We start from the raw sequence: 23117 nt of genomic DNA on the forward strand, positions 1-23117 counted from the left end.
ATTTTGAATTACAAATGGAATAATTCGAATTACAAATAAAATGTTACGAATTACAAATAGAATTCTCGAATTACAATTAAAATAATTCGAATTACATCTGAAAAAGGTGTAGAAATTCTTAAAGAAGAGCTGTTGTTGTCCATGTCGAAATCTGAACTGGTGATGACAAGTTAATAGAAAAGCTTTTGTAAGATGAAACAAAATCAGTGGCTGAGTGTGGACGAAGTAAATTATGTTGCGGTGCAGCGGCGGTGATTAAATTGAAATTTTGGGTGTAAACTTTATGCTGATAAATTAGTTCTAGTTATTTCATGAATTAGTTCGAATTAAAAAAGAGTTTGGTTTGTCATGAAAATCATATTTCAATACATAATTTTCCATTTTCCAAACAAGACATGAAAATGTCATGCCAAAGGGTTGGTGAAAATCACATGTCAAAGCATTGGTCAAAATGACATGCTTAGGATCCGACAATGAATGTCATCTTAAGATGCGAAAATGAATGTCATCTTATGGTGGTCACGCTCATATAAAATTCATGAGTGAAAATGCTAAAAAGATGACATGCCAGATCACTTGCACCCATGATTCAATAGCATCCTTGGCATCGAACATTTTGCTGGGATATTTTTGGTTTTTACCATATGTATGTATATGTATATCCAATTACATGTGATTTGGGCCCAATAAATTTATAGTCGGAAATCCCACAATAAAACACGCGTCTACTGGTTTTTTACCTGTATCTTTGTGCTCATTTTTTTAGTGGCATTCAATCCAGGTTTTCGGAGTCGAGGTATTTTTGGCTCGACTCCGACTCCATACGAGTTTTTTCACGACTCCGACTCCGAGTGTGAATTCCTATACCACTAAAAATGAATAAAATGTTCACAAATTATACTGTGCAACACTGGAAATGCAACAACTTCTAAAAGGCATTTTCTGAAAGTACATATTGAGACTACAAAAACCTTAATTGGGTTTTGTGTTTTTAGATCGGGTTTAGATTTTATGGCCTCATCTAAACCGACCTAAAATGAGCATTTTTTCCAGGGATCGGACCTTTATCTCCGAAACTAATAAGAATTTTGCTTTGCAGTCTTCAGCAATATTGTAGCCCTTATGTGTCAAACAGATGAACTAGGAAAAACTGCATCTAGCGCATCAAACTCGTTAAAATATAGAAAAGTTTACATAATTTCTGAAATTCTGGTCAGTAACAACTAAACTATTCAAAAAATGTTCCAAATAATGTGACCATCAATTCTTCAGAAAATTCTGAAACTCTAAAATGGTTATTTCACGTTGTTTAATGGGTATTTCATAACATACCTTTTACAAAACTTATTTCAAACAATGTTCACACAGGCTGATTATTCTCATGTTGGGGATTTCAATGAATTATTGAAATATTTACCAAATTGTTGTTGAAAAATTTGCTACAAACAAGGTGATAGAGGCATTTTACACCAATATAATGTTCTGAAGAGTTGTGTATTACATTCCAAAGAATATTTTCCCAAAAGGTAACATTAAGAAGAATTTAACATTTTGGGAGATACGCTGCGAAATATACACAAATTATAGAATTTTTAGATATATTATAAAATTTGAGGCGATAAATGCAGTTTTTCGAGTTCACTATCCCTCCAAATATTTTCTTCTTGCTCTTATCTACAAGTTTGCTGCAGATGTCAAAACAAGATTCGTATTGGTTTTAGAGATACAGCCCCGATTTGTTTTAAAATTCGATCTTTAACCATGTTTAGATGAGGCCATAAAAACCGAACCCGATCTAAGAAAACAAAACCCAAATATGATTTTTGCCTATTGGTTCTCTACTTTCATAAAATTGTAGACAGAAGTTGTTTGCACGCGATTGGCTCAAAAATGTTACACAGTGTTATTAACTTTTTCCTATATTTTGGCCTTTAAAGGCTAATGTGTTAGTTTTTCCTTACATATTCATTAGAAAGGGCATTCTTTGGAATACACTCGAACATGTCAATATTGTTTCTGCCGAATCTTACATTGAAAAAGTTAGAAAGTTTTTGTCGATTTTCCTTTTTTGTACGAGCATATTCTGGACGGAAAATCTTTAAGCTTTCAAAATATGTGAAAATAAAGGGGCAATACAAATCAAGAGGGCTACATGCAATAAAAATTATAAGGAATTCATGACAAAGTTTCATACTGGATATAAGCCAACATTTTAGTGTACTTAGCCTTAAAAGGAGACACCGGTTGTAAAGCTCAATAAATGCCATTTTTCATGATTTTTTCCGAGATTTTTTTTTTGAGGTCGTCTACGAAACCTTGTTTTTATTAATGCAATTTGCGGTGCCAATTCTATCTCGAAAACTAATAAACCAATTGTCATATATTTTGTGGCCGATTTCGAGAAAAACACAGTTTATATGCTGCATATTAAGGCAATATTATTCCGATCGACTTATTCTATGCTATTTAAACTTTATACTTTTTTATGACATTTATAAGTAGGGATCACCCCTTACCTTTTTTGAACTTTGGTGTGGAGTGGATAATATTATTGAAATATTTGAGATATATTGTGTACATCACCTAGCACGTAGGCAGATGTATGTTTTCTGGAACTGAAAAATTAGCAAACAATGAGATTTCGCGCATGAAAATATTCTACAAAAATGTTGCTAGGAAAAATGTATGTAGGGTCGGTCCACTAGGACAAGAAATCGATATTGTCATGTTTTCGTTGTCCTTTATCACTTTTACCCGATCCTTTCTTATGAAAACTCTATGATTATGTATTTCATTGAATTATGTATATGCTATTGATTGTGTAGAAAACACGGATACACATGAACTATATCTCTTCCTGGCGGACAGATCCGGTAATTTGAATGTCTACATCTAAAGCCCTCAATGAGTATATAATGAATCCTAGACGAAAGATTCGCCGTTAATCAGACTTCTGAGTTATGGCAGGATGAATCTGTCGTTGACCAACAATGAATTTAGATGGCCTAATTCAGAAACGTAACCATCCGAATTTCATATATAGTTAATATATTACGCGAAATTTGCCGAAATACATAAACATTAACTTTTTTGAGAAAGTAACGGGTAAAACTGATAAAGGACAATGAAGACGTAACAATATCGAGTTCTTGGATATGAAAACCTACATACATATAATTTTCGAAGGAACATTTTTGTAGAAAATTTCAATTTGTTTTACTTTTTGAGTTCAAGAAGAAAAAGGACATGAAGGAACTGAGCTAGAAGGAATTTCGTATATGATATTGATTGTGTAGAAAACTCGGATACACATGAATATTTGTTCCTGGACAGATGCGGTTATTTGAATGTCTCCATCTAAATCCCTCAATGAGTATATAATGAATCCTAGACGAAAGATTCGCCGTTAATCAGACTTCTGAGTTATGGCAGGATGAATCTGTCGTTGACCAACAATAAATTTATGATGGCCTAATTCAGATGGCCTAATTCAGAAACGTAACCATCCGAATTTCATATATAGTTAATATATTACGAGAAATTTGCCGAAATACATAAACATTAACTTTTTTGAGAAAGTAACGGGTAAAACTGATTAAGGACAATGAAGACGTAACAATATCGAGTTCTTGGATATGAAAACCTACATACATATAATTTTCAAAGGAACATTTTTGTAGAAAATTTCAATTTGTTTTACTTTTCAAGAAGAAAAAGGACCTAAAGGAACTGAGCTAGAAGGACAGCATGTTCAACAGAAAGGTTCCTCATTCCATTTAACTGAAAACATGTCATCTAAAAATGATGAAACTATATCTCCCAACAGAGATATAAAGCTATTTTCTCAATGATTGATGGGGGTCAATCAAAAAATCATTATGTCATAACTCAGAAATGGGATCCTTTGGGTTTCTCAGTTGGGGGCTTTCATTCCTTGTTCATTCATTTGTTCAACAGAAAGGTTCCTCATTCCATTTAACTGAAAACATGTCATCTAAAAAATGATGAAACTATGTCTCCCAACAGAGATATAAAGCTATTTTCTATTTGATGGGGGTCAATCAAAAAATCATTATGTCATAACTCAGAAATGGGATCCTTTGGGTTTCTCAGTTGGGGGCTTTCATTCCGAAAAGGAATTTTTCCACCCCCAGATTTTGACTTCCATTTTGTGTCAAAGGGTATTTAGTAAGATTTCCTATAGAGACCACAATGTCTTTAATAGAAGACAGGGATGACTTCTCAAAAAAAAAAAAAAAACAAGATGAGAATACCAGTAGACCAGTAAGACTTCTGACGAAAGAGGTTTATGGTCCAATCTTAATTCTATTGTCATTGAACTTTACATTTGTTTGCAAAAATGTATCGAATCAATTGGATCAACAAAATAGGGATGAATAGACTACACTTCAGAGGATAGTAAATATCCTGTGAATTGTCCTTTAACTTAGTATAATATACCGTTTGCATATGTGTTTTCTTATACCTTTCTTTTAAAATAAATAATGATTTTTAAAAAAATGTTCTTGTTCTAAATTTAATGCTATATTTCTATAACGTGGAAAAAATTTTGCCCGGAGTCGGAGTCGAGTTATTTTTTCCGACTCCGGCTCGTAGAATCCGAAACCCTGGTTCAATCAACCATTGGTGGTTGTTTGGTAGAGGGTATAAAATAACATATCCTTTATTTTCTTACTAATTGTCTTCAATTATGAATTTAAATGGCATATCTTCTCCAGATTGCAAATAGGAACGAAACTGTATAGAACTTCCCCAACAAAGTTTTGATATAATCGTACGTATGGTATGTAGGTTAGGCCGGGGCGATTTGTGTGGAAGGAAAAAAGTGATAGTGGGCGCCTGGAGTTTCTGATTCTTGGGATTGTACTGAGCAAAAAAGTCCACTATACCATATGTCTAGGGTGAAAATTGAGCCCGGGATTTTGACTTGAAATTTTTTTCAAGGATATTTTGGCCAAACCATATCTCAGAAACTTGACGTATCCTGAAAATTTCCTTTTGCGTTCTTAATGCACTCACCAAGGGCTTTCAACTCCAAAAGGAAATTTCCACCCACTCAAATTTTGTAGCACAGTGTAATTTACCGATATTTTCCGAAAAATGTGCACATTCTCGGGGCCATAACTGACTGAAGGAGCGTTCCAATGCTTTTGCTGTGTACTAGAAAGTTGTTAATTATTGTCTTGGCTACAATTTTTGTCTTTGTATTGGATCGAAAATCTCAGTGGTTTGACTGTTACATATATGCCAAAATATCCAAAAAACCTTGAACAAAAGCTTCAAGTCAAAATCCGGGGGCTCGATTTTCACCGTAGACATATGGTCTAGTGGACTTTTTTGCTCAGTACAATCCCAATAATCAGAAAATCCAGGCGCCCGTGGTGGTGTTCAAATCGCCACACCCTAATGTAGGTCCACATTTTTAAACGAATACAACTTTTTCGAGTGTAATTCGAAACATTCCAGTTGCAATTTGTAACATTTCATTTGTTATTCGATTATTCTATTTGTAATTCGAAACAATTTAGTTTTAATTCGAGAATTCCATTTGTAATTCGAGAATTCTATTTGTAATTCGAGAATTCTATTTGTAATTCGAGAATTCTATTTGTAATTCGAATTATTCAATTTGTAATTCGAATTATTCCATTTGGAATTCCAATTATTCTATTTGTAATTCGAGATATTTTATTTCTACTTCGAATTATTTTTTTTGTAATTCGAATTTATCCATTTGTAATTCGAAACAAAAAAATGTGAAAAATTTTTTGCATTGTTTTTATATTTGGTTCTTCGAATTACAAATGAAATAATTTGAATTCCAAATGGATTAATTCAAATTCCAAATGCTATAATTCGGATTCCAAATATAATAATACGAATTACAAATAGAATAATTGGAATTACAAATATAATAATTCGAATTTCAAGTGGAATAATTCGAATTACAAATGGAATAATTCGAATTACATATGGATACATTCGAATTACAAATGAAATAATTCGAATTACAATTGAAATGTTTCGAATTACATCTGAAAAATGTGTAGTTAGTATTCAATGATTACGAACCCGTTTCAAGGTAGTAGCATAGACCAATGAATGTATAGACTACAAATGTTTCTCAGATCCCATCTTCGAAAAAATTTGAAGCAATAGATGTCGCTGACAGTGTTTTACGGGTTGAGTGAAAGCTACTCTCTCACTCAAATTAATGCTCTGTTCCAGAACCTGCACTACTACGATAACATTTTTTCCTTTATGTTATCGAAGAAAATAGTAAAAATTCGTAGATTCTTGCAGTACTGCAACAGACTATAAAATTTTTTAAAAAATATAAACAAGTATGATTTATTATTCACCGAAAAACATGTTTTGGTTAATTTAACTTGTAGAACACACGATGAATTAAAAAAAAAAAATACAAAGACAGCTGCCAGATTGTAGAAAAACGAATAAAAGTTGTGTTCCTTTACTTACCTGTGTGCCTATTCTGTAACTTTTTAACCACTTTACTCATTGTTTATTTTATATTTGTTTGTTACAAAAACAAAAGAAATGTTAACAACTTTTTAGTCGATAAAAGTTACAGAATAGGCCTACTGAGGTCACCATTTTTAACCTGCAAAGCGTTCTTTAACCCCAAAAGGTGGTAAAACTGTAAGCAATTTTTACGAGAGTGAGAGAGGAGAGAGAGCCTTTCTCTTCTACCACAGGCAGTGATGCCAGATAAGTTAGGTAAAAATCGTCAATTTTCGGGAGCCAAAATAGTCAAATCGGCAAAATAGTATTTCAAATCGCCAAATACAATAACTTGTATTTGAGATCAATTTATTACTATATAAGTTAAAAAATGAAATGTTGAGTAAAGAAAACAATTACCAATTCATAATACATTAAATAAAACACTGTAAAAACAGTTTTGTGACAAATGACCACATACGAAAAATTTGTTTTTTTTTAAGCGGTATTCACTATGGGTAGGGAAGGACTGCACCGATCATCATATATTTTTGTGGGCTTATCGAGTACAACACCATCCATCCCCTCACTTGCCGCTTCTGGGATGTTTGTGGAATAACACTGTGCAACATTTTTAAGGTGATCTTGTTCAAACAATTCGAACTGAGGATTTTTTGAATGTACAGGCCCAAACGACAAGAAACCCTAGTTGGGTTTTGTTGTGTCAGATCCAGCTCGGATTTTATGGCCCCATCTAAGCATGGTTAAATTTTGAGTTTTTAAAGAAATTCGGGGCTATATCTCTAAAACCAATGCGAATCTTCTTCTGAACTCTGAAGCAAATTCGTAGATAAGGACAAGAATAAAATATTTGGAGAAATAATGAACTCGAAAAACTACATTTATTACCTCAAATTTCAAAAATATGTAAAAATTCCACAATTTTTATACATTTTGCACCGTATCTCCAAAACCGTTAATTTTTTCTGAATATTTTCTTTTGGAAAAATATTCCCTGGAATGTAATACACAACTCTTCAGAACATGTCATTGTTGTAAAATTCCTCTATCTCGTTGTTTTTAGTACATCTTTCAACGACGATTTAATAAAAATGTCAATAATGTAGGGAAATCCGAAATGCGAGAATAAACTGTTGGTGTGAACTGTGTTTGAAATACGTGTTGTAAACGATATGATGCAAAATACCGCTTAAACAACATGAAGTAAGCACTTTAGAATTTCAGAATGTTCTAAAGAATTGTTGAGAACTTTATTTGGAAGATTTTTGCAAAAGGTTACTTGGTTCAAAGTGTAGCCGATACTGACCAGAATTTCAGCAATTATGTAAAATTTTCTATATTTTATAGATTTTGATGCCCTAGATGGAGTTTTTCTTATTTGATTTTTCCAAAAGATAAGTTCTACTAGTTTAGGGCTACAATATTGCTAAAGACAGCAAGGCCAAATTCCTATTCGTTTCTGAGATAAAGGTCTGATAAATGCAAAAAAGTGTAGATTTAGCCCGGTTTAGATGAGGCCATAAAATCCGAACTGGATCTGACAGTTTTCTCTTTTACCACTTTTACCATTAAAAAAGTAAAGGAACAAAACTAAATTGTTCTCAAAGTCGAGTGGTTTCATTAACTCCGGTTAGCTTTGAGTCAAATGACTAGAGCACTTTGTGCGCCACCTGTTAGGAACAGCAAATTAAAGCTTTTGTTGTCTATACTTTTATTTGTCTATGTTAGTAGCAGAATAGCCATATATGCCGAATTTTCTCTCCGAATTAACTCGATAACGATTGCCACTCGGTGCAATTGTTGTAAATTTGAGACTTCGCTAACCATGCCACGTTTTCTGTCTGATATTGGAGGTCATATATCATTGAACTAATATAGATTCGGGCCACATTTTTCAATATGAATAAGTTCTTCTCTTTACCACTTCAGGGATGTTAGTCGAATACTTAACAGAAAAGTTCAACAGAGCATCATTTTGGTTGAAATAGAGTTTAAGCCCTAAAAACACAATTTTATTAAAGAAATTATATTATAAGAAATTCTAATTTCCAAATTAATTTTTCAATATGAATAAGTTCTTCTCTTTACCACTTCAGGGATGTTAGTCGAATACTTAACAGAAAAGTTCAACAGAGCATCATTTTGGTTGAAATAGAGTTTAAGCCCTAAAAACACAATTTTATTAAAGAAATTATATTATAAGAAATTCTAATTTCCAAATTAATTTGTAGAATTGTAAAGTTTTTTTTTATTATTTCATAAATTTTTTGTAACATATGTTTATACATTTATATCAGAAAATTATAAATAATTGGATGTTTTCTTTTATAATTTTGTATGCATAAGATGTAATTCCTACAAAACAAACATAAACTCGTATATTCAACTACAAAATTGCAACTCTCTATCCCTTTACTCTCTCTATCTACTCTTCTTTAAACAACTATAAACAAAGAACCTTTTGTACATTTTCGAGCATATCCATATATTGGACGATTTGATGTTTTGAAACAAACTTTCATAAATGTGGTGATGACTTTTGATTCTTTCCTTTTTGATGTCTTATCCCATATTTGCGTTCTTTGCATCCGCTACCCTACAAAAAAAAAAGACTTGAACTTTTCTTAATTTGTTAAATAAAATGTTATTTAAACTTAAAGAAAATCCGATAAATTAAAAACAATCATTTAAAACAAGAATTTTCTTCTTCTTTTTCCTGTTTTTTCTCTTTCTCTTTTTCCAAAAATCCACATTATCCTTGTCAACTCCCAACACAAAATGAAATCTGTATTCAACAAAAAAATCACAATGAAAAACCCAACCATAACAAAAACAAAATTCAAAAACAAAACGAAATAAAAACTTTGGACAACAATAACATTTCATTAAAGACAAATGAAGAAAAGAAAATTGCTTAAATGAAAAGCGGATGTTTATATCTAAAAGAAGCATATAAAAAAGACTGACAAAATTATCTCTCAACTGAAGATATACATAATAAAGAAGAAGACGAAGAACACAAAAATGTAATTCAGCATTACACAAAAACCAGCCAGAACACAAGTTTTAAATAATTTTTGTTTTTTTGGTCGAAACAAATCTCTTCTCGGTTTTACTCCATCATCCGTTCATTTCATCGCATCGCAAGGGAAGTACCATTGACTACAAAGATGACGATGATGCGGTCATTCCAATGGTCGTTTCTTCTTCTTCCTCGACTAAATATAATGGACCTGAAATGTTAACTTCAATGCAAAGCAAGAAAACTAAACTAAGAAGACAAAGAAAAAGAAGAACAAAAACTTAATTAGAAAATATGTTCCAAATGATAAAAAGCATTTACCAAAACATTAAAAAAATCCTAAAGTTATTTTTTTGTTTTTGTTTGGTATTCTCTATTATTTTTGTTGTTGTTCTTGGTAATAATTGAAATGGGGTGAATGGCTTTCGTATGCAATTGAGTGGATAATTAGAATTAACTACAAAGCAAGTCAAAGAACCAGTAGAACAAGTGCGATTTATTTCATTTTGAATTGTTTCGGGTGTAATGGACACGGGGTGGGGGGAATTTTGGTAAAGATATTTGGTGTTTGCCGTAGCAAAAGCAAAATCTCTTTAAAGTGTAAGAAATGGGGAATTGTTTCTTATAAGACCTTTCCTTAAAGTAAAAACCTTTGGTAGATGGTCAATTGCCAGAAAACTATGTAATATGTTTTAACAAGAAAAATTCAGAAAGTAGTAGTAGATGTAGATGAAAAAAAATCTACTAAAAAAAGTTGCGTAGTTATCGTGGAAAAAAATTCATGAAAAATTTGTTTTAATTGGGCTTTACAAGTGGGGGTCAGCCCTTAAGAAACGTCTTTTTATCGATTGTTGCCAATATATGTGACATTTTCGAATAATATACTTTCGTCCCTTAGGCTCCGTCAGTTCTTTCCCATATTATTTAAATGTTCTTCATTTTCTCTTGATACATCTCACTTCCGTAGCGGAATAGATGCCACGTTATATAATGGTAAGCTTTACATATTACCTTACAATGTCTTAGTTCGAGCCCTAGGTCAAACAGCATCACATGCTTTTATTTATACCCTTTACTATAGTATGGAGGGTATATTAAGTTTGGTTTTCCGTTTATAACACATTGAAGCAATAATTTGTGACCCTATAAAGTATACGAGGGATGCACGAAAACTATCTGGCCTAGGCAACACTGCGTCCTTTGAAAATTTCTTTGGAAAGTTTGACAGTTTTTAGCCTAGACGTACTCAGGACAGTCCGTCGTACGACCATGTGATGTGTTGTTTACAATTACTTGAAAAAATTACTTTGCAAAAAAATGGAATTTACTCGTGAACATTTTCGGTCAAGTATTTTTCACAACTCTCGACGTGGATAATCACGGCAAGAGTGCATCGATCACATTAAATCTTTGTATGTCGATAAAGGACCATCCTATAGGACTATGAAAAACTGGTTTAATGAATTCAATCGAGGCCTGCCCTCGCCAAAAAAAAAAAAAACGAAGGTAGTCAGGGTCGCCCAAAATCTATCGTTATGCCAAAAAAGAAATATGCCGTGCGTGAACGGATAATGCGAGATCGCCGAGTTATATACCGTGAGATAGAGCCATCATTAGGCATTTCCTTCACCAACTAATCTTTGATATTGCATAAACACCTGGCCGGCAAATTTGGATAATCGCTTAAAAAACGGCTCTAGTGCATTGTTTCAAAGAAATTGTGAATAAAATCGATCGCGTTGTTTCAAACGACGTTTATAAGATCGTCACAGACGACGAATCCAGGATCTATGCTTAGGACCCCAAAACAAAGCAGGAATCGGTCATTTGGTTCTTCGAAAGCGAACGAAATCCAACGAAAGTTGTTCATGTCAGAAGCACTTCGAAGCAAAAGGTCGCCTGTTTCTTCGGCTAAACTAACCATGTGGCGACTACACGGCTTGAGGAACACTACAATTTGTTTGCCTGAAGTCTGAGAAATTCGAAAAACGAACAAGAGAAGACGAATCATTTTGCATCATGGCAATGTGGACTCTCACAGTCGAAATGTGGAATTGATGGGTCATCCGCCGTACAACCCTGACTGAGGAACCAATGACTTCATTTGATTCCAGTACATCAAGAAAAAAATGCGTGGTCATCGATTTTTGTCGCCTGAAGATGTTGTAAAATCGTTCAAAAACCATATTTTGGAAAAAGTGCTACGCCAATAGCTTTGATCGAACGAAAAAGTATATAAATCCTGCTGGAGACTACTTAAGAAAACAATAAAACCGTTTTTGATGGTAAATATTCGCATTTTCATTGTTAGACCAGATAGTTATCGTTCAGCCCTCGTATATATTCTTCATCGGGTTAAAATTCTAATTTAGCTAGAATTATCTCCCGATTATGGTATTTTAAGAATTTTAGCTACAATTGTTAACCGAGCTAGCTGTAATGTCACATTTGAGGTTCTCTGTGGTCACTAAACTTCTCCACCAAAAATCTTCAACATTGGTCCATGTTTTGATATAGCCCCCATATAACGGTACATTCCGATTTTCGGTATTTTCAAGATTTTAGCTAAAATTTTTAACCGAACAAGCATTTTATGTTCTCTTTGGTCACCAAACATCTCCACCAAAAGTCGTCAAATTTGGTCCAAGTATTGATGTAGCTCCCCTATAACGGTACATTCCGATTTTCGGTATTTTGAGGATTTCAGCTAAAATGTTTTACCGAACTAGCTGTAATTTGACATTTTAGGTTCTCAGTGGGCACAAAACTTCTTCACGTAAAATCGTCAACATAGTTTCATGTTTCGGTATAGGCCCCATATAACGGTACCTTTCATTTTCGGTATTTTGAAGGGTTTAGCTACACATTTGTACCGAACTAGCTGTAATTTGACGTTTGAGGTTTTCTGTGGTTACGAAACTTCTCCACCAAAAATCGTCAATATAAGGTCCATGTTTTGATATATACCCCATATAACGATACCTCCCGATTTTCGGTATTTTGAGGGTTTAATCTACAATTTTTAACCGAACTAGCTGCAATTTTTTATTTGAAGTTCTCTGTGGTACCTCCCGATTTTCGGTATTTTGAGGGTCTTAGCAACATTGTTTGACAGAACTAGCCGTAATTTGACATTTGAGGTTCCTTGCAGTTACAAAACTTTTCCACCAAAAGTCAAGTAGGTCCACACTTTGATATAGACGCGATATAAGGGTACCACCAGGTTGAACACATTTCTTAGATTAGATTAGATATTTTAGGCATTTGGGGTATCCGTGGTCGAAAAAAGGTTTGCTCCTAAAATTGTGAACAGGGAAGGAATTAGTTTGCATTCAATTTTTGTTGGGAATGTTTTATGGTGCAGGGTATAAAAAGTTCGGCCCGGCCAACCTCAACTACTTTTCACTTGTATATAATTGAGACAGTTTAGCTACATACTTTTCATACAAGTTCATTATGGTTACTTTATCGGTGTCTAACGTACCTTCATCTTTCCATACCAGAATGACTGTGAGGATCAATAGGAGAGTATCAGTCGGCTTTATCTATAGAGATATACCCTCAGCTGTGTGAATTGAAACAAAAAATATGTATTCGGGAATTTATCTCGACGATTGTGGCCCTTCCGAATAAATACTTTTGTTTTGGTACTAATTTTGATTGGAATTAAATCGCAAAATTTTTGCGTAGGAGTACCTGAAGGAATGGATCGACATAAATGGGTTTGAAAGCGATCTTATTTCGGGAGTCATTTTTTACGATAGACATTTCAGTTTGTCCCTGTAGGATTAAGAGATTTTGGACAATTATGTCAGGTAGCATGGACTTACCCACTAAAAACATAATATCGCTGTAAATAAGACCACAAGGAGCACGCTAAGTAAAATTTTCCAATGGATCCGCAAACATCTCAGGAAGTATGGACTTTCCCCCGACAAAATTTGAAATTTTGTGTGGAAGGTACTCGAGGGAGTGAACGTATATAGTCCATATTCGAAGCTGATCGATCTATGTCCAGAATAAATATTACGATGGGCCAAATCAGCTTCTCCTTTCGAGAGTTATCGTGCAAACCATTTAAGTGAAAATTTTTGAACGTTCGAAGGGGAGGTACCCGAAGGTGTGGGCCGATTTGGCGCATCTTCGAACATGATCTGGGTTAGGTTAAAGGACGCGTGGCTGTCGTAGTAAACATCTACTTCACTCAGTTCCACAAGGTTGTGGTCCATTGTGTTCATCCTGATAAAGTACAGAAGCATAAAGATGTAGGGAAACATAGGTACGGTGGAAAGAAGGACAAAATATTTATAACAGAGATTTGAGGGAGTTATTAATATAATATTTTAGGTGTAGAGTAGAGAGAGAAAGTTTGCCAATTTTATGGCACAGTATTTTGTTCTCGCTGAAGCCACTTCAGACCCTTGACAAGAAGAAGTCGACTTGTTGGCTCGTTTGGCCGAAGGTTGTCAGAGATTAGATCGTGTGTTCACGTGTGACAGCGACATAATAAGTGCTCGATTGTATCTGTTTCTCCTTCATCTTCGCATAGCCTGCAGTAGTCAATAATATAATCCGTTTCCCATTTGAAAGTCGTTTAACTTATTCTGTAGAGGCCCGTGGCTGTTGCCACCGTTAATTTTAGGTCGAACTTATGATCTGTATAGCAACAATTCCAATAGCATACTTCCATTGCATGGCATATATAAATTGCAAATGCTAACATATATGTACAAAGTTATAAATCATATTGGTTCTGGATCAATACAGTTTGACTTAAATCAAACAACAATGAACACACGAAATGGATCAAATTTAAAAGTAAAAAGATGCAGATTTGAAATATCAAAGCAACGGATTGAGCACAATGGTTGCTTGGAATATAACCACATACCTAATAATATAAAGAGTCTTACGAATATATCGTTATTTAAACGAATGATGAAATTATATCTTTCTAACTATATAGAGATGCTTCTGACGTAGTAGGGAAGTAATACTATTAGTACTTTTTGCAATCACGTCTTTAAGAAAATATTTTAATCAATTAGCCCCAATAAGCCTTCAAGGCGCTGGGGCAACATATTATATTTGTAATTAATATATTTTTGAATAAATTGAATTAAAAACTAAAAAAAAAGTTCTTCATGCGAAGCAGAGATAAAGTTCTTCGCTTGGAGAGGATATAACATACTGCCTTGTATACCTTACAGCTAGGATCATTGTGCCAAGTGTGGCGTATCTTTCTTCGATATCTTTGTTCCAACTGCCGCAAGAAATGTCACAACTTAATATAAGTTTATAGATAATATTACGAGAATCAAATTTTGTAGCCATTCGATTGATCTGTTCGAGAGTTATTGTGTGCTCCAGCCAGACAGACAAGCAGACGAACAGATGGTGGTACCGCTGTATCAGATCATACCAACGTGGGCCTGTGTCGAACTTGGTAGACAAGTTTGTTAAACACTTTGAACGCTAAATGCAAAAAACCTTAAGGGGTTATCGCTAGTTGTGCAGACCAAAAAACTCATTTTTCATATTTTTTTTCAACGAAACTACCAATATTTTTAAATAATTCTTTCTTTCATTTGAAATAGCACATCTTATACTACTTCTAGAATTTTTGTTTTTGAAAAATATTGCATAGTCTTGTGGTAAATGGCTTCCTATGAAATCCTTTCACTTTAAAAGCGTTTTGTGGTACCAACGATAGTTCGAAAACGGATGGGCCGACCTTGGCATATTTTTGTGGGCCTTTTAAGAACATAATGATCTTATCTTTAAGCGAAACAGAATTTTAAAAAATTGATTTAAAAAAAAAATTGTGAGTTGTCAAAGTCAAAATTTCAATTTTAACGAAAAAAATTGACCCTTCAATGTCACAAAAAAAAAAATTAAAAAAATCTGTCTCGCTAAAGACAATCTTTTTATGTATTTAATAAGCTAACCAAACCATATGAAGACCCGTTAATTCGTTTTCGAGCTATCGTTGGCACCGACTTCAAAAATGCCATTTCGACTAGTTTCCATTCTACATACAAATCACACTAATTGTTCCCTTCCTGATATCTTATATCGCAGCCAACTTTACTCCGATCGACTTGAATTTTTTGCGGCATACTCTTCACCAGGCATGACCAAAAAGAGTACGCAGAAAATGTAAATGTATTCAAAATATTGGCAACTTATAACAGTATGTTAGTAAGTTTGTATTCACGCAAGCAACAAAACAATAACAAATCAAAACATGTGTTCTCTTTTGTACGCTCTTTCGTGTGCGTGTAAATTGACGAAAATCATCGGCACCGCCGTGCCAAATGTGACCATGCTTGCTCCATACTACCTGTAATTCACAATAAGCCAATAACATTGTTTTCGATTTTTTGAAAGTGACAAGTAGAGTTAACCTCTTAAATCGCCGTTAAAGTTTTATGCGTGCTAGTCCAAAAAGTGAACCTATATATGTCTACAACTTTAGGCAGAGACGTTTTTTAATCACTACGAATCCTAAATGCTAAACTACAGCCAATTTAGACCGAAAATGTAGATAAGAACTTAAAAAAACTGAAATCGGGTATATTTCAAAATAATGGACCTATCTCCACAATTTTTGGTGGAGACGATTTTTGACCGCTAGGAACTCTTTGTGCCAAATTATACCTAAGTGGGGCTTAAAATGTTGTTAAAAATATCAAAATACCTGAAATCGGGCGGTATCGTTATATGGAGGCTATACCAAAACGTGAACCGATATAATCCATCTTCGAACTTGCCTGAAAACAAAGACGCATATTTCCAAAATTTTAGCGCCTTATCTAATTTTTTTCTGAGTGCTATAGTGGTTACCAAAGACGGGCGGACATGCATTGATCGATTCAGAATTTAGTGTCGCCTATTATTATTTCAATGCTTTACTATCGAAAACACAATTTCAATATACCCTCCATACTATGTTGAAAATTCCATTTGCTACCACAAATGGCACCAGCAAATTTTTGATGACATGGTTTTTAGGAGCGATGCATACATTTTTCGCTCATGCTTCGTGTTTGTAGTTATTGCAGTAAAGCAGTACTAAAGTACACCTCACGAATCCACTCAGTTGATTTTACATTTCGGAACTCCCAGTTTCTTTATTACCAAGACACAAATATGTATATAGTTAAGAGTTTATGTTAACATAGTGAAAAAAGTAAACTGCCGTTGTTGTCATTAAATAAAAAAATAAATAACAAATATTAATTTATATATTTCTTATAAAAATTAAAATAGAAACAAAATCACAGGTACAAATATGAATTTTTCTATAAATTATTCGTTAATGAACTATTGATTTAACGCCGTAAAATCTTGCAGAGTTCAACATCCTATATTTGAAAATCTTTAGTTAAAATTTATGATAAATCAATATATAGTTAATAAAACAATATTTGTCCTGTGTGATGTTTCTAATTTTGTTATTGTGTAAAATAAAAAAAAATATTTTTTTTATGTACAAAAAAAGAAGTAAAATCCCTTTTTTTTTAAATGTTCCATTAATACTATATTGAAAAAAAATAAACAACAAATTTACAGAGAAAAAATATAACAACTCAAACTTTACACAATACAAACAAAAAAGAAAGGATGACCACTTTAGGTGTATCAAAACTTAATATTAACTCAGCACTTAAAATCAAGAAAAAGGTTTCTTTTACTAGTTTATATTTATACTGAATATTTCTTAAAGAAAACCTAAAATATAACTACTAAACACGTACAGCAATAACAAAAAAATTCAAGAAAAAAAGTAAAACTATGGGTATTTATGTTTCCTTATAACACATGGACTGGAAAGTCACAGTTTAAGATTATTATTCCCAAACCATATTTTCATGAAGAGCAACATGACAATTTTGATTACGTTACGTAGAGATCAAAACATGCAGAATATAAAAGAGCTACACCAATCCCTCTTCATGTTAACATACATAATCGACCTTAAGCTCGCCACGGAATTGTATCCTTTCAACAGTTTTTTTCAGTCCATGTGTTACTTTTAAAATTAAAAAAAGAAAAAGTATCACTACAAACAAACATTCCATACAAATCTCAATGGTCCAATATTTATAAGCAAAAAGAGTATTTAATGAAGAAAAAATTACTTAAAATTCTTAAATTGTTGTTAACTAATTGAAATTTACCTAAAAGCCCCCTGAAAAAAGAAAAATCGATTATTAATTATTGTCATAATTGTTATGTTAATAGGTTAGATATTTAAATTAATTATTGAAGGTAAAAAACAAAGAACCCTTAAAAATTAGATACGCTTGTCGTATCTTTAAATAGAATAATTATCATGAATTTATTGTGAAAGCAACCCTAAGAAAAAATCCCCATACAATTTGAAGAAAACCCGTAAAAGATATTTAAACTAATTACACGAGACGAGTAATAAATAAGGATTTGACAGAGAAGAAATTGTTTTAAATGTTGTTTATTCGATGTATTAATTTATGTGATTTGGTGATAAATGAACATTATTTATTAATAAATAAAAACAAACAAACAATAAAATATTTAAAAAATTTTTGTATGTAAAAAAGAAGAATAATGAGTATTTTCTGTAATGAGTACGTTAGTTGGGGTAAATCTTAGGTATTATGGAAATGAAAGATAGAGGCAGTAAGGGAAGGATCAAAGTCGGGCGGGCCGACTATATGATACCCTATGCCACCACAATTTCAATATAATTTGGCGAAATTTTTTCTTGACCAAATTGAGTCACATTTTACAAATTTCATCAGAATGTATATCCAATTTAAAATTTCATCAAAATTGACATACATGGCGAGATTGGTGCACCAAATGTCTAAAATCGGGCGAAAGTATATGGGAACTTTAAACAAATCTGAGTCGATTTCAATATAATTTGGCAAACTTTTTTCTAGTGCAAATTCGTCATACATATATCCCATATATCCCAATTTCATCATTATTGGACACACGTAGTCTGATTGGTGCACCAAATACCTCAAATCGGGTGCAAATATATATGGGAGCTATATTCAAATCTGAACCGATTTCAATATAATTTGACAGACTTATTTCTAGTCCGTATTTGGTGACATTTTCCAAATTGCATCAAAATCGGACAGAATTTGCGTGTTTGATGCACAAAATACTTCAAATCGGGCGAAAATATATATGAACCGATTTCAATAAACCAAAATTTGAACCGATTTCATTATAATTTGCCCAAATTTTATCAAAATTGTACACACGTAGTGTGATTGGTGCACCAAATACCTCAAATCGGGACTATATCCAAATCTGAACCAATTTCAATACAATTTGGCTAAGTTATTTCTAGTCCGAATTCTGTGATACTTTCAAATTGCATCAACATCGGATAAAATTTGCGTGTTTTGTGCACCAAATACCTCAAATCGGACGAAAATATATATGGGGGCTATAACCAAATCTGAATCGATTTCAATATTATTTGGCAAACTTTTTTCTAGTGCAAATTCTGTCATATATCCCGAATTTCATCGTTATTGGACACACGTTGTCTGATTGGTGCACAAAATACTTCAAATCAGACGAAAATATATATGGGGGCTATATCCAAATCTGAACCGATTATAATCGGCTGCTCAGAGGAAATTTGACTTTAGGTCCAATTTTTCCACTGACAGACCTAATCACGTCTCTGTGCCACCGTGGTACAACAGTAAGCACACCCGCCTTGAACGGTGAATGCTCGGGTCCAAATCCCAGGCCAGACAACATTTAATTTTCAACGGTTGCAAAAAATTCCCCTCAGCGCTATTAAAAGTTTGTCGGTCACATATTGTTGAGCAAACAGAATGCGGGTGCACTTTTTGATTTGAGAGAAGTCTTCCTTGCCCCTTAACACACGATAACACAGTTGAAACAGAATAAAACCAGTAAAAAAGTATCAGTCGGCTTTGCCTTGCGGAGGAGATACTAAAAGGAATGGATCGACATTGACCATTATGGAAGTGGATCTGCAGCCACTGCCTATGGGGTTTTTACACTCTTCTCAAGAAGTATGGACTTGCCCCCCCATTTTCTGACCTTTTGTGGGGGAGGTACCTGAAGGAATGGACCGATATGGCTTATCTTCGAACTTTAACTATGTTTGGACAAAATATTACTAAGGCTAAATGCTGGACCGAATCGGCAGATCCGTTCTAGAGTTATCTTGCGCTCCAACCACCTCACACGGTTCCGTAGGGATTTTTTTTGCAACTTTCATGCTATTTTATCAGGAAGTTTGGACTTGTCCCTAATGAAACTTGTACCGTCGTATTGGGGGCAGTGGAAACAAGTTGCTAAAACAAAAATCAAAGCGATTCGAGAGATGACCCTAAGCTGAACTTTTCCGAAATTTTGTGTGGGAGGTACGCGAAGGACTGGACCGATTAAGTCCATATTGAAACCATATCTAAGTCTGGTACACATTTCAGGATGTGCAAAGTATGGACCAAATCGGTTGCTCCCTTCAGGAGTTATCGTGCGCACAAATTTTCCGAACATTTTCGAACTTTTGTGTGGGAGGTACCGGAAGGAGTAGACCGATATAGCCCATCTTCGAACTTAAACTAAGTTTGGGCAAAATATTACGAAAGCCAAAATTTGAACCGAGTCGGTTCATCCGTTCGAGAGTTATCGTGCGCTCCAGCCAGCCAGACAGACAGACGGACGGACATTGCTCAATCGACTCCAAATTGTCTGAAACACATTTCGTCCAAACATACCAAAACCATTATTTCGATGAGGCACATTTTGCCCGTATGAAAGTGTATATACCCTCGTTAGCATAAATGCTGAGGGTATAATTAAAAGGGTATTAAAACTTTTACTACCAGAGATATATGAGGGAGTGACTCTACATATTGGATAATTTCGGGTCCAAATCTCGGAATGTATAGCACAAAAAAAATAATTATAACAATAATAATAAATAAAAATAAATGAATGAATGACCAGGTTGGGTACTCCATTCGAGATACAGACAGACGGACAGTGTGAAATCTGTATAATTGGCGCTGGCTCTCAAAACCCAAGGAGGTGCCTCTCTAAGATTAATAAGAGAAGCAATTGTCTGATATAGATTTAGTCTGAACAAATGTGAGGGCTGAAACCAGTATTTCGATGGGATGACATTTTCATTGTTTTGTGTCTCATGACAGTGGCCTGAACAAGCAAGGCAAGCAGGTGAGGCTTGTTATGCACATAGGCCGTTAGTCTAATTAAATCAACATAGTGTTCGTGATATTTAAAATATAGCATCATACTTTGGTACATAATGTTGTATTACTCATAAGAAGTTTTGCATTGACATGGGTTATATCGGTCCTCGTATTGATATAGTCCCCGATTTTCGGTATTTTGCAGGTTTTAGTCTCATTATTCCTTGGAAGGATCTATAAAGTATTCCAGCACAGAATTGTCGGTGCAGATACATTTGCGTGGGTTTTTTAAGCTTGAATGAATGAATCCCTACGTTTCGTCAATTGTTGTTGACATATTCTAATAAATTGAATAAAATTTACATAAAGTATTTTCGTCACTGCACAAAGTTAGAATATTGCAAAACCTTAATTTATAATAACGGCTACTTAAAAACTAGTATCACATGCATCTATATTGCAATTCGGTTCCTAACACTTATGTTGTTCGTGTCCTCTTTGAGGTTTATCGTCTTGTGCTATGTTTTTTATATAGCCCCCATAGAACGGATTTTCTATATTTCGAAGATTTAGCCTCATGTTCTCTCTGAAATAGCCGACATTTGCTATTTAGTCTTCGTTGTGGCTACAAGACTCTACGTTTTGACATATCCCCCATAGAAGGGTACCTCTCGATTGCTGGTATTTTGACGGTTTTAGCCACGTTATTGGACCAAAATGTCTGAAATTTGGTATATAGTATCGGATGAAGGTATAAAATATCACATAGCCCCTATTAACGATACCTCTAAATTTTTAGACATTTTTAAGATTTTAGCCACATTATCCACCGGGAATGGCTGAACTCTATATTTTTTATGGTGGATGGTAAAAGAAGTTCGGCCCCTCCCGAACTTGACGCCGCCTTAAATTGTTCGCAATTTTTATTTATTTTCTTCGATTTTCGGATTCCAATTTTTCCAAGGACTGCAAAATTATTTTTTTGGTTTCCAGTTAGACAAAAAAAAAAAAAAACAGAGAACTTTTAACAAGGCATAGCAGAAACATTAAAATCCAAGTGCGACCTTACTAACCAAAACCGAATTATGGTTGTTAGTCTCGATATGTGAATTTGTCTGAGTAGCCAGTGTTACTGTTATGTGTTTCTTTGATGCCGTTTATATCACTATGCAAAACTTATAATGGTAACAACTTCAAGTATGCATTTTTTGAAAGTACATATTGAGACTACAAAAACCCTAGTAGGGTTTTGTCATGTCAGATCCAGTTCGGATTTTATGGCATCATCTATACCGGGCTAAAACTACAGTTTTCTGCATTTATCGTGCCTTTATTTCAGAAACGATTAATAATTTGGCCTTGCTGTCTTTGGCAATATTGTAGCCCTAAACTAGTAGAACTTATCTTTTGAAAGGACCACATAAGAAAATCTCCATCCAGGACATCAATTACGATAAAATATAGACAATTCGGCTAAACTATTGGGAGTTTAACCACGTAACCTTTTGCAAAAATCTTCCAAATACAGTTCTCAGCAATTATTCAGCACATTCTGAAACTCTAAAATGCTTACTTAATGTTGTTTCAGCGGTATTTTGCATCATATCTTTTACAATATGTATTTTTAACACAGTTCACACCAACAGTTTATTCTCGCATTTCGATTTTCACCACATTATTGACATAGTATTTGTTAAATCGTCGTTGAAAGATGAATTCGAAGCAATAAATGTTATTTTTCGAGTTCATTATTTCTCCAAATATTTTATTCTTGCACTTATCTAAAAATTTGCTTCAGAGGTCAGATGAAGATTCGCATTGGTTTCAGAGATATAGCCCCGAATTCCTTTAAAAAGTCAATATTGAACCATGTTTAGATGGGGCCATAAAATCGAAGCTGGATCTGACACAACAAAACCCAGCTAGGGTTTCTGTCGTTTGGGTCTGTACTTTCAAAAAATCCACAGCTCAAATTGCTTGCACAAGATTACCTTAAAAATGTTGCGCAGTGTATTTCTTGCAGCATGAAATTTCGGGGGTTTCACTTATTTTAAGTTCTCTTTTGTTCTTTAAAAATTAGGCGAACTTTGGACTAAAACTGCAAAGATTGAAATCATGTCTAAGGGTTATAATATAAGCTTATGAATTCAGATAGGATTTCTCTCTGTTTTGGAATTATTCTATAAACAATTACCGAAATCGTTTAGTTGGATATTTATGTTATTTTCTTGATTATCTCTTGGTTCTCTTATACATTATCGTTATTTGTGTCGTATTATCATCATTGGCTCTACTGCTATTGGTAAAATGCAGCTTATTTGTCTCAGTTCACACACATTTTCATTCCTTAGCTTTTTATAAAAAAACTCGTTTAAATTTTGTTCCCAAGG

General features: G+C 33.8%; 1 protein-coding gene across 42 annotated transcripts in view; it reads left to right on the forward strand.

Moving 5' to 3' along the window:
- The window catches only part of LOC141388847 (protein lap4-like), a 667534-nt gene that overhangs the window by 458718 nt on the left and 185699 nt on the right, over positions 1-23117 (forward strand). The window lies entirely within an intron of this gene.

This window comes from Musca autumnalis, unplaced genomic scaffold (assembly GCF_047663935.1).
Source record: "Musca autumnalis isolate F117 unplaced genomic scaffold, ASM4766393v1 scaffold_1, whole genome shotgun sequence".
NCBI lineage: Eukaryota > Metazoa > Arthropoda > Insecta > Diptera > Muscidae > Musca > Musca autumnalis.